Source organism: Podarcis raffonei, chromosome 3 (assembly GCF_027172205.1).
Source record: "Podarcis raffonei isolate rPodRaf1 chromosome 3, rPodRaf1.pri, whole genome shotgun sequence".
Classification (NCBI taxonomy): Eukaryota; Metazoa; Chordata; class Lepidosauria; order Squamata; family Lacertidae; genus Podarcis; species Podarcis raffonei.
Window position 1 is genome coordinate 96,175,120 of NC_070604.1, and position 8,720 is coordinate 96,183,839.

At 43.4% G+C, this 8,720-nt stretch overlaps 1 long non-coding RNA gene across 1 annotated transcript; it reads left to right on the forward strand.

Annotated features, from left to right (window-relative positions):
* The first annotated feature begins 1,727 nt into the window (after window positions 1–1,727).
* Window positions 1,728–4,296, forward strand: LOC128411646 (uncharacterized). Its single transcript, XR_008329865.1, has 3 exons — window positions 1,728–1,842; window positions 2,578–2,644; window positions 4,196–4,296. It is a non-coding gene; the product is annotated as an uncharacterized LOC128411646 (long non-coding RNA).
* Window positions 4,297–8,720: the final 4,424 nt, after the last annotated feature.

Here is an 8,720-nt window from a genome sequence, read left to right on the forward strand (position 1 = left end):
AGGGGTTTGTTTTTAAGCACACTGATCGCAAGCACATTATCCATGTGCCTGTCCTGATGTAGCCAAAACAGTACCATCTAGGCACAAGAAGAACATAGCAGCAGACGTGGGGAACCTCAAGTCAAGACGCTAAAAAATACAAAACAATCTTTAAGTGGGGGGGGGGACTCTTAAAGGGAGGAAACAAACCAAAAGCCCAGCAAGGCCTGGACATGCTGACTGGCTCCTGGGAGAAAAAAACAGGAAGTCAGATGGGGCGAGAGAAAGGAGTGGAGTACACTGCAAAGGGGGCATGGTCAGAACCCTAAATAGGAGACCCTTCAAACTGCAACATTTTGTTGCAGGTCTCACTTGTCTTCTCTGAGGGAAGAATTCAGTTGTGCTCTTCTGATTCTTCTGTCACAGCAAGCACTTCAGCTTGCCAGAAGGAATGATCACGCCTCCTCTCCTTCCGCACAACCCTTAGGTTTTCCACTCCCACCCCCAAGCCAATTTTTGGGGGCACATGAGTGGGGGGGGAGAGGCGGCAGCCCCACTGTGCATGTGGAGGTCCTGTGTTTATGCTTCTTACGGTGTTTATGGCTTTGGAACTTGTCACATCTAAACCCAATTTTTGCCATAATCCCTTCTGGGAAACCTTTTGAACGCCACATACCAGCAGTGGGTGGGCAACAAATGTGAATGTTTTGGTTTGTATAGGAAGCTAATTTCTGCATACTCACACACCTCTCCCTATCTGCATAGTCACACGTCTCTCCATGTTCTTCATCCAGGCAAACAAAATCATTATCAGAGTTCAAGGACATTTCCAGCTAGGCAAAAACCCTCAGTGAGGGTGCAAAGCAGGCCCAGTGAGGGTGTAGAATGAGGCAAGATCTCCCCCAACAGCCCCCACCCTGGAGACTAGCAGAAAGTGCCGTATAAGCCATTTATGCCAGAAAGTCAGTCACAAGAAGATGAGCTAACTGGTGTCTTCTGTGCCGTCAGACGGCATGAACTAGTGTCCATTTTTAAACTTGCATGTTTGCAGTTTGGGCAAGAAATCTGCACATGATCACAGTTTAGGGCAGACAGGACAGGCCAGGGGGGAGAGAAGACTAGAGAAGCTCTTGTTTTTTGCCTGCTTCTGTAAAGTTCCACTTTCTTTGCTTGCTTGCTTGAGTAATATTGTGTAAGCTTTTTGTCACATACTATAAAAAGGAGGCCCAAAGAGCAAACGGGGCACAGCCTTGGAGAAATGATTCTCGCTGCTGCCGCTGCACAGGTGAATAAATTCTGACCTTCCTCTGAAAGAACCCGTGTCTGTCATTATTGAGTGGGAAACGACCACATTCTGCCTGAGGTTGCCCATCCCTGAACCAACTCAAAGGCTGGAACTATGGGGAGCTAAGGACAAGGGCTGGTTTATGCTATTTCCCGCAACTCCGTGTTGTAATCAAAATATGCTTTAGTTGGGCACAGTTGATGATGGCCAGGCAGACATCTGAGCCCATCTCTCTCAAAATGCTATTCACTCGCTGCAAGCTCTCCAGAGCTAGGGGTCATCTAATGAAACTGACCGGCAATAAGTTTAAGTTCAAGCAAACAAAAGGGAAGCTTGCTTATCATGCAACACGTAACTTGCCCAGGGACCATGTTGTCACAATATGTTTTTGTGATGGCCACTGGCACGAGGGCCTTTAAAAAGGATTGCACTGAGAGAAAGTGAGCCCCAAGTTCAGCAGAGACAGGCAGGCCTGCATTGTGTAAAAAAAAAAAAAAAGCAGCAAGAGTGATGGAGGGAAGCAATCGAAATAATGGCTCCTTCTTTCATTGGATGTTATAATCAGAGGACACGGAAAGGTGAGTGGGAACTAAGGGAGAACCGGCCAATTGGTCTTCTATCTGCACTTTATAAAGGTTTCACAAAAAGACCGAACAATTGATTTCAGTGTAATGTTGGATTTTAATCAAAGCAGAGAATAAGTCAACTCTTTAATCAAGATTTTCTGTAATGGATTATTTTTCTAATTGGACGGGTACAGGAGACAAACGCATGGAACCTGGTGCTCGGTGGCATTCTTTAAATATTGGTAAACTCTCAATCTCAGCTGATTGTGAGATAAAATCTCTACTGGAGTAGGGCGCTCTTGGAGGTCACGCATTCAACTCCTAAAGCTATGCAATGAACAAGAGTCAGGCAACTATCAAGTTAATTCACCTCTGTAATGAAGACCATTCTCCTTGCTGAGACAGTTCATTGATGGGTTAAACGATGAAGGACACAATCAGGACATCCCCACAGTTTACTGAGTTTTCCATTGGCGTCAAAACCCATGGGCAAAATCCAGCAAAACTCAGTCACCGCATTGAAGTCCCATTGATATCAACGAGAAATGCAACTAAACCTAGTCAGTTGCTTTTAATAGGATGAAGGTCCTCTCTGAGCCAAGAGTGCCTGTTACTGCTTTTATAAGTAGGGATAGTTACTCTCGTCTAAAGGCTTATATATAGTATTCAAACAGTTCTGAACAGATAGAACCTGAGATATCTTTAAGAGGGATAGGCTGACCAGATCATTCTATCTCAATCTCACAGGTCTATACTGTTCCATTCATTCTTGCTGTGTGCCATTGCATCCCATACCATCCCTTTCTGCCCAACTGTGAGTACTTTATGCAAACTTTGTATAGAAAATATATATATATATTTTAAAAAGCATACCAGCATTCACCAGTAAAATGGCATGAAGGGCTGTATGAGCTGAGACTTTGAGCAAGGAAGTCTTCCTGGCTCTGCTCTGCTGTGTCCCATCAATCTTACCTCTTGGTTCTTTGTTTCTGGCTCTTGTTTTATCTCTGACATTCTGTCCTGTTGTACACATGCTGTTCACTTGTATATGAATTGGCCCACTCTTTTGCTGGCTGGTGTCCATCTATGTGTGCTGTGCAGCAAACCGTTTTTTTCACCAGTTAGTTTTTAGGGTAAGAGGGGAGACTTAGGATTGGTGAAAAGTTTAATGACCCTCCTCCAAGGTTTACATTTCCTTGCAATGTTCACATGCAGCTTGCAAGTATTTATTTCTTCTGCCTGCAGCACAGGTAAATTTTTTCCCTTCCAAACAGGGGTGGAGGCTTTCCTAAGGAAATCTTGGCCAATTCAGGGATTATATAGGTGATATGATGATGTCGCATCCTGCAGGCAATCAGATTTGACAGTATGGATGATGTCACAAAGCCAAAACGGAGTAAGGGCTGGAATGCAAAACTTCCTGATGACACCACATAGCTGATCAGATTTGGCATTTGATGATTTAACAAAACCAAGTCAATGTAAGGGCACTGCTTCCTGCCTTCATTCTGAGTTGGTGAACATTTGGGTCCCATTCACAGGGCTGTCTGAAAAATTGCTGAAGAAAGGGAGGTCATTACACAAAGGAGTCAATCTTCATTCTATGCACCTCCTAGTTTTAGTTCAGCCCTGGTTCCAAAGGCTCCCAGCTCTTCCCTGCTCCTACCTTCCAAAATCCTACACAGCTCTCTCCTGCAACCTGAGTCTCTTCCAGCCTCTCCAGTTCCACTCTCTCTGCTCCCACTTGCCTAGATTCTCTCCTCTGATTGATACTCCATTGCTGCCTCTTGGCTTGACTCTGAGAGCACAATTGGTGTCTATTTCCCGCCTGTTCCCCTGAGCCCTCCCTACAATCCAGTTCTTGTGTCACCTGCCAAACTTCAACCCATATGAAGGTCCTTCAAATGAATGGACATTGCATCACCAAAGCCAAGCTGACAAAATGAACAGAAACCTTTTTCCAGCTTTCTAATCTAACAAATGAATGGGGTTAGCCAGCACTGAAATCCAAGTCAATCGCCCTGAAGCAGCATCTTGGCTTCCATTTCACTGCTTCTGGATAAGCAAAATATGGCAGTCTTTAAGGAGACCGGTGTATGAATGGAAATAGCACCCATTCACTGGGACTGTTAATTAATTAATTAAAACATTTCTCATATGGCTAAATCTATCTTTCTATCATCTATCTATCTATCATCAATCTATCAATCATTTGGGTTCCAAGCCTATTCCCCTGGAAATAAACCCTACTGAATTGAGACTTGTCCTGGATTTCACTGTTAGTGCATGAGTGACACTAGGTTTCTGAAACTGAAAAAAAGAGGACGCTATGATGACTCATTTTAAATACCCCTACTATATGTAGGCTACAGAAGCTGTGATATATTGCTGAGAGAGACAGGAGAAGAGAAGAGGAAAGTAAATCTTCAACCACCAGTTATGTCTATGTCTATGTCTCATCCAGAAAGTATAGCCAGAGACATTTTGGCAAATTTTAAAAAATCTCCCCAGAAAGAAACATTACCCCAGAAAAAGAGGGTGTGTCCAGGAAAAAGAGGACACATGGCAACCTTAGTAAGTACTGCAATTCTTTTGTTTTTACATCTCTGCAAGGGAGGAGGATGGGAAAAGAACCAAAACAACTTGGCCCCACCCATGTGACCCTTTTCCCATCCATGTGACCTTATTGCACCCACCTATATGGCCTCATTGGCCACAGGCTGCCCCACTAGGTCCAGGGGCTACTAGCCACCACTGTTTCCCTGGGTTCTGGGGGAGGGATGTTGACTTTTTTGTCTCCTATTTTGTGTAAGTGCCTGGTTTTTTCGGAGAGGGGGGCGGTTTCTGAACAGTGGCGTAGCGTGGGGGGTGCAGGGGGGCCGGCCGCACCGGGCACAACATCTGGGGGTTAGGGTTAGGGGGCGCAAATCCACGGGTTAGGGGGCGCAAATTACTTGCCTTGCCCTGGGTGCTGACAACCCACGCTACGCCACTGTTTCTGAACAATCTACTTTTTAAAAAGACATCAGAATGATCCTTGTTTCTTATACATCATTTATAACTGTGTCAAATATTATATTGTGATTTCTTTCGTATGTCTAATCTCACAACTGAGAATCAAGTTATATGTAATGGAAGACTTTAATAAACAGGTAAAAAGTTTTAAAGGACCTTGGATGAAAAACACTGATAAAAAAATGCACTGTTTAGGGCACTAAAAAAGAAAGATTTTTTTAAATATTAAAAAAATCTACAGCCACACGCAAAGAACAGTCTCATCTTTTTACTGCAAAAAAACCCCGCCACCAGTTTAACATTCTACCTGTGGCATTAGCTATAAAAAGGATACTTTTAAACCCCTAAGTAAGTAGGATAATAGTAGCCTAAATCTAATAAAATGTGACATCAGATATCAGAAAATATGATTTTCTGCCAACCAAGCTGGTAAGCTACTTTATGTGACACTTTTCAAAAAGAGAACATTCTTCCTGCGTCTCTTAACATTGTGTCTGAAGGGGGTAAGCTGCCGGTTAGGGGACATGTGTGAGGATAAAAAAGGCCTCTGTGTAGCTGACATGTTGTCCACTCATGTATGGCTCCATGTCACCTTATTTCTGCTGTCACAGAACCTGAGGCTAGTGCTTGATGCAATACTGGATTTCCCTCCCATCCTCCTGTCTCACTCAATAGTTATTTTGTCTCCTTGCTTTTCCGTGTGTGTGTGTGTGTGTGTGTGTGTGTGTGTGTGAAAGGTCCGTGCAGAAACGCTTTGCATTGGTCTTTCGGCTTTATTGCTACATTCCCAAGGAATCATGTACCTAATGTAAAGCCCATTGACTGGAATGCAAAGACTTTAATTGGCTATAATTAAGAGCAGGTCAGGATATAAAAGTCTGAGAACTGCAGAATGAGAAGCACTGCTGAAGTCAACAAATTTTTGTCAGGGCAAGTTTTTTTTTTGTTTACCGTCGTAACAAATTGTTTTCTCAAAATTTATCTTCTGTACCATGAAAATAAATAAAAACATTGCTTTAAAAAAAATGTTTGGGGGAGTTTGACCTTTCGCAATGAAATCAACATACACATAGGTTACTATGAACTTAGTATATTTATATTGAGTCAGACTGCTAGTCCACCCCACTCACTAATGTCTACAGACTGGCAGCAGCTCCTCAGGGTATTATTAGACAGGGCTCTCTCCCAGAGCTACCTGGAGATGCTGGGAATTCTGCATGCAAGGCAGATGGTCTACCACTGAGCTACAACTTTCCCCCAGTACTTCTCAATATAGGGTTAAGAATCATAGAACTGTAGAGTTGGAAGGGACCGCAAGGATCATCTAGTCCAACCCGCTGTGGGCAGGAATATGCAGCTGTCCCATAAGGGGATCGAACCTGCAACCTTGGCATTATCAGTACCACACTCTAACCAATTGTTCCCCAACCCTGAATAAAGACTGTTTCATCCATTGTGCAACACATATCTTACAGTCTTACTATTACTTTGAAGATCTTTACTGGAGACAGCTACATGCCACAGTGGTTATTGCAATGAATATGTTTAAAGGTAAAGGGACCCCTGACCATTAGAGAGCCAGTGTGGTGTAGTGGTTAAGAGCGGTAGTCTCGTAATCTGGGGAACCGGGTTCGCGTCTCCGCTCCTCCACATGCAGCTGCTGGGTGACCTTGGGCCAGTCACACTTCTTTGAAGTCTCTCAGCCCCACTCACCTCACAGAGTGTTTGTTGTGAGGGAGGAAGGGAAAGGAGAATGTTAGCCACTTTGAGACTCCTGAAGGGGAGTGAAAGGTGGGATATCAAATCCAAACTCCTCTTCTTCTTCTTCTTCTTCTTCTTCTTCTTCTTCTTCTTCAGTCGTGACTGACTCTGGGGTTGCGGCGTTCATCTCGCTTTATTGGCCAAGGGAGCCACTTCTGGTGAACCAGAGCAGCACACAGAAATGCCATTTACCTTCCTGCCGGAGCGGTACCTATTTATCTACTTGCACTTTGACACGCTTTCGAACTGCTAGGTGGGCAGGAGCTGGGACCGAACAACGGGAGCTCACCCCATTGTGGGGATTCAAACCACTGACCTTCTGATCGGCAAGTCCTAGGCTCTGTGGTTTAACCCACGGTGCCTTTACTCTGCAATAAATACCAATGCTGTTTTGCTTATTTAACCCAAACTACTAGGACTGTTTTGGTGAATTAGCAAAAAAACAGCACAATGTATGATGTTTAGAATGCTTATTTACACAAAATGGCTGACACTGATTAAAACGTCTTTGTAGCCTGAAATATTAATACCCCACTGTTGCAGAATGGAAAAGGTGGTTAGTTACATAGAAGGCAAAACCCAGGCCACCCAGTGCCCACTTTGTTTGGACTACAACCTTAGTTACAGTTACTAGCACAGAGGTAGTGGGGATGGGGAGGCTATTATTGGGAAATTTCCTTATATGGCCACCTGCGATAAGCATTTAGAAACCAAGCAGAACTAAGGGAAGACTGGAGCAAACAGGAAGGGCAACAGTTCATATGCAACAAATACCGGTATGTCCTGGAGTAACTGGTAGATCTTGATAGCCTAGGCTGCATATCAAAGGGTCTATATACCAGCCACAAGGTTCCTCTTGTATCTGTAACTTTGGGAAGCAGCCCAATCTGATTCACAGCTGCTCTCATTTGACTCATTGTTTAGGATCAAATTAGATCCTAAAAAGTCCCCATTTACTATAGTGGGGAATGTAAAAAAAAAAAGGGAGGGAGGCTACAGCTTTCTTTTTCCTTTCACTGAAGTGGATGGAATTTTCTGTCATAGCAGCTGCTTCATGGTGGATTGAGCCAGCCAAATTGTAGGCAGATAGATCCAGGGATTTTCACAGAGGGCACCTTTAATTTTTTATTATTTCAAAGTAGGGATCCTACACTATATTATCCTTTCTGTAATGGTTGCTTCATCCACCCTTGCCTCTGTCCCTTGCCCTTTCTCTGTATCCCAATTGTGTGCATCCCGTTGCATCCAAGATTTCAGAGACTGACCTTGCTAAACATATAAGAACTAGGAATGGAAGCAGGTGCTTCCAAACATTTACTAAGTTCTTAAAAGTGTGTCTCAATCTTGAAATGGACAGCATATCCACACTTGAAAATATGGACCTAAAATCAGTATACAGGCTAATATGGAAATGACTGAGAACTTCAAGTCAGACAAAACTAGAAATTACCGCAAGTACTGTAACATTTTGTATTATAGCCAAACTAACATTGCATGTAGTTTGATGTCCCCCAAATTTACGGTATGTTTTTCTCGTACAATCATATTCGGGTGCAGGGGGGGTCTTGCCTCTCCAGACCCAGATTACGAGGTACAGTTATTACTTTGTCCATAAATGCCTGTTTCAAACATTTCTATACCACCCTTCAACCAATAGTTCCTAGGGTGTCCAATTAAAGGTATTAATTAATTAAGTAACCTGTTAAGGGCTCTTAGTCTGTACTCAGACAAGAAAGAATGACATTAAATTAATGGAAGGCATTTCATAAGATCTGCTGCCAAAGCCCTATGTAGACAAAGAGTTTTTTTTACAACTCTTGTGTGAAATGGCATGCCATATGCCTTTAATAAGGCACGGGAGCTCCTCATTTCCCCCCCTCGTTTTTATTTCTGTAGGCTCGTTTTCAAGAAACTAGAACCCTGAGAGTCATGGATCAGGATTGCCGTGCTATTCCTTAGGAGTCGCCATGCCCTTTTTGTTGAAGTGTGAGCTGCCTGTTTCCATCTGAGATGGTCATCATGACTTATTCTTGATTTATTTATTTTATCTGCACCATCAACAATTTGGTTCCTGGGTTTGTTTTCCTCTTCCCTCCTTATCCCCTTTTCCTTCT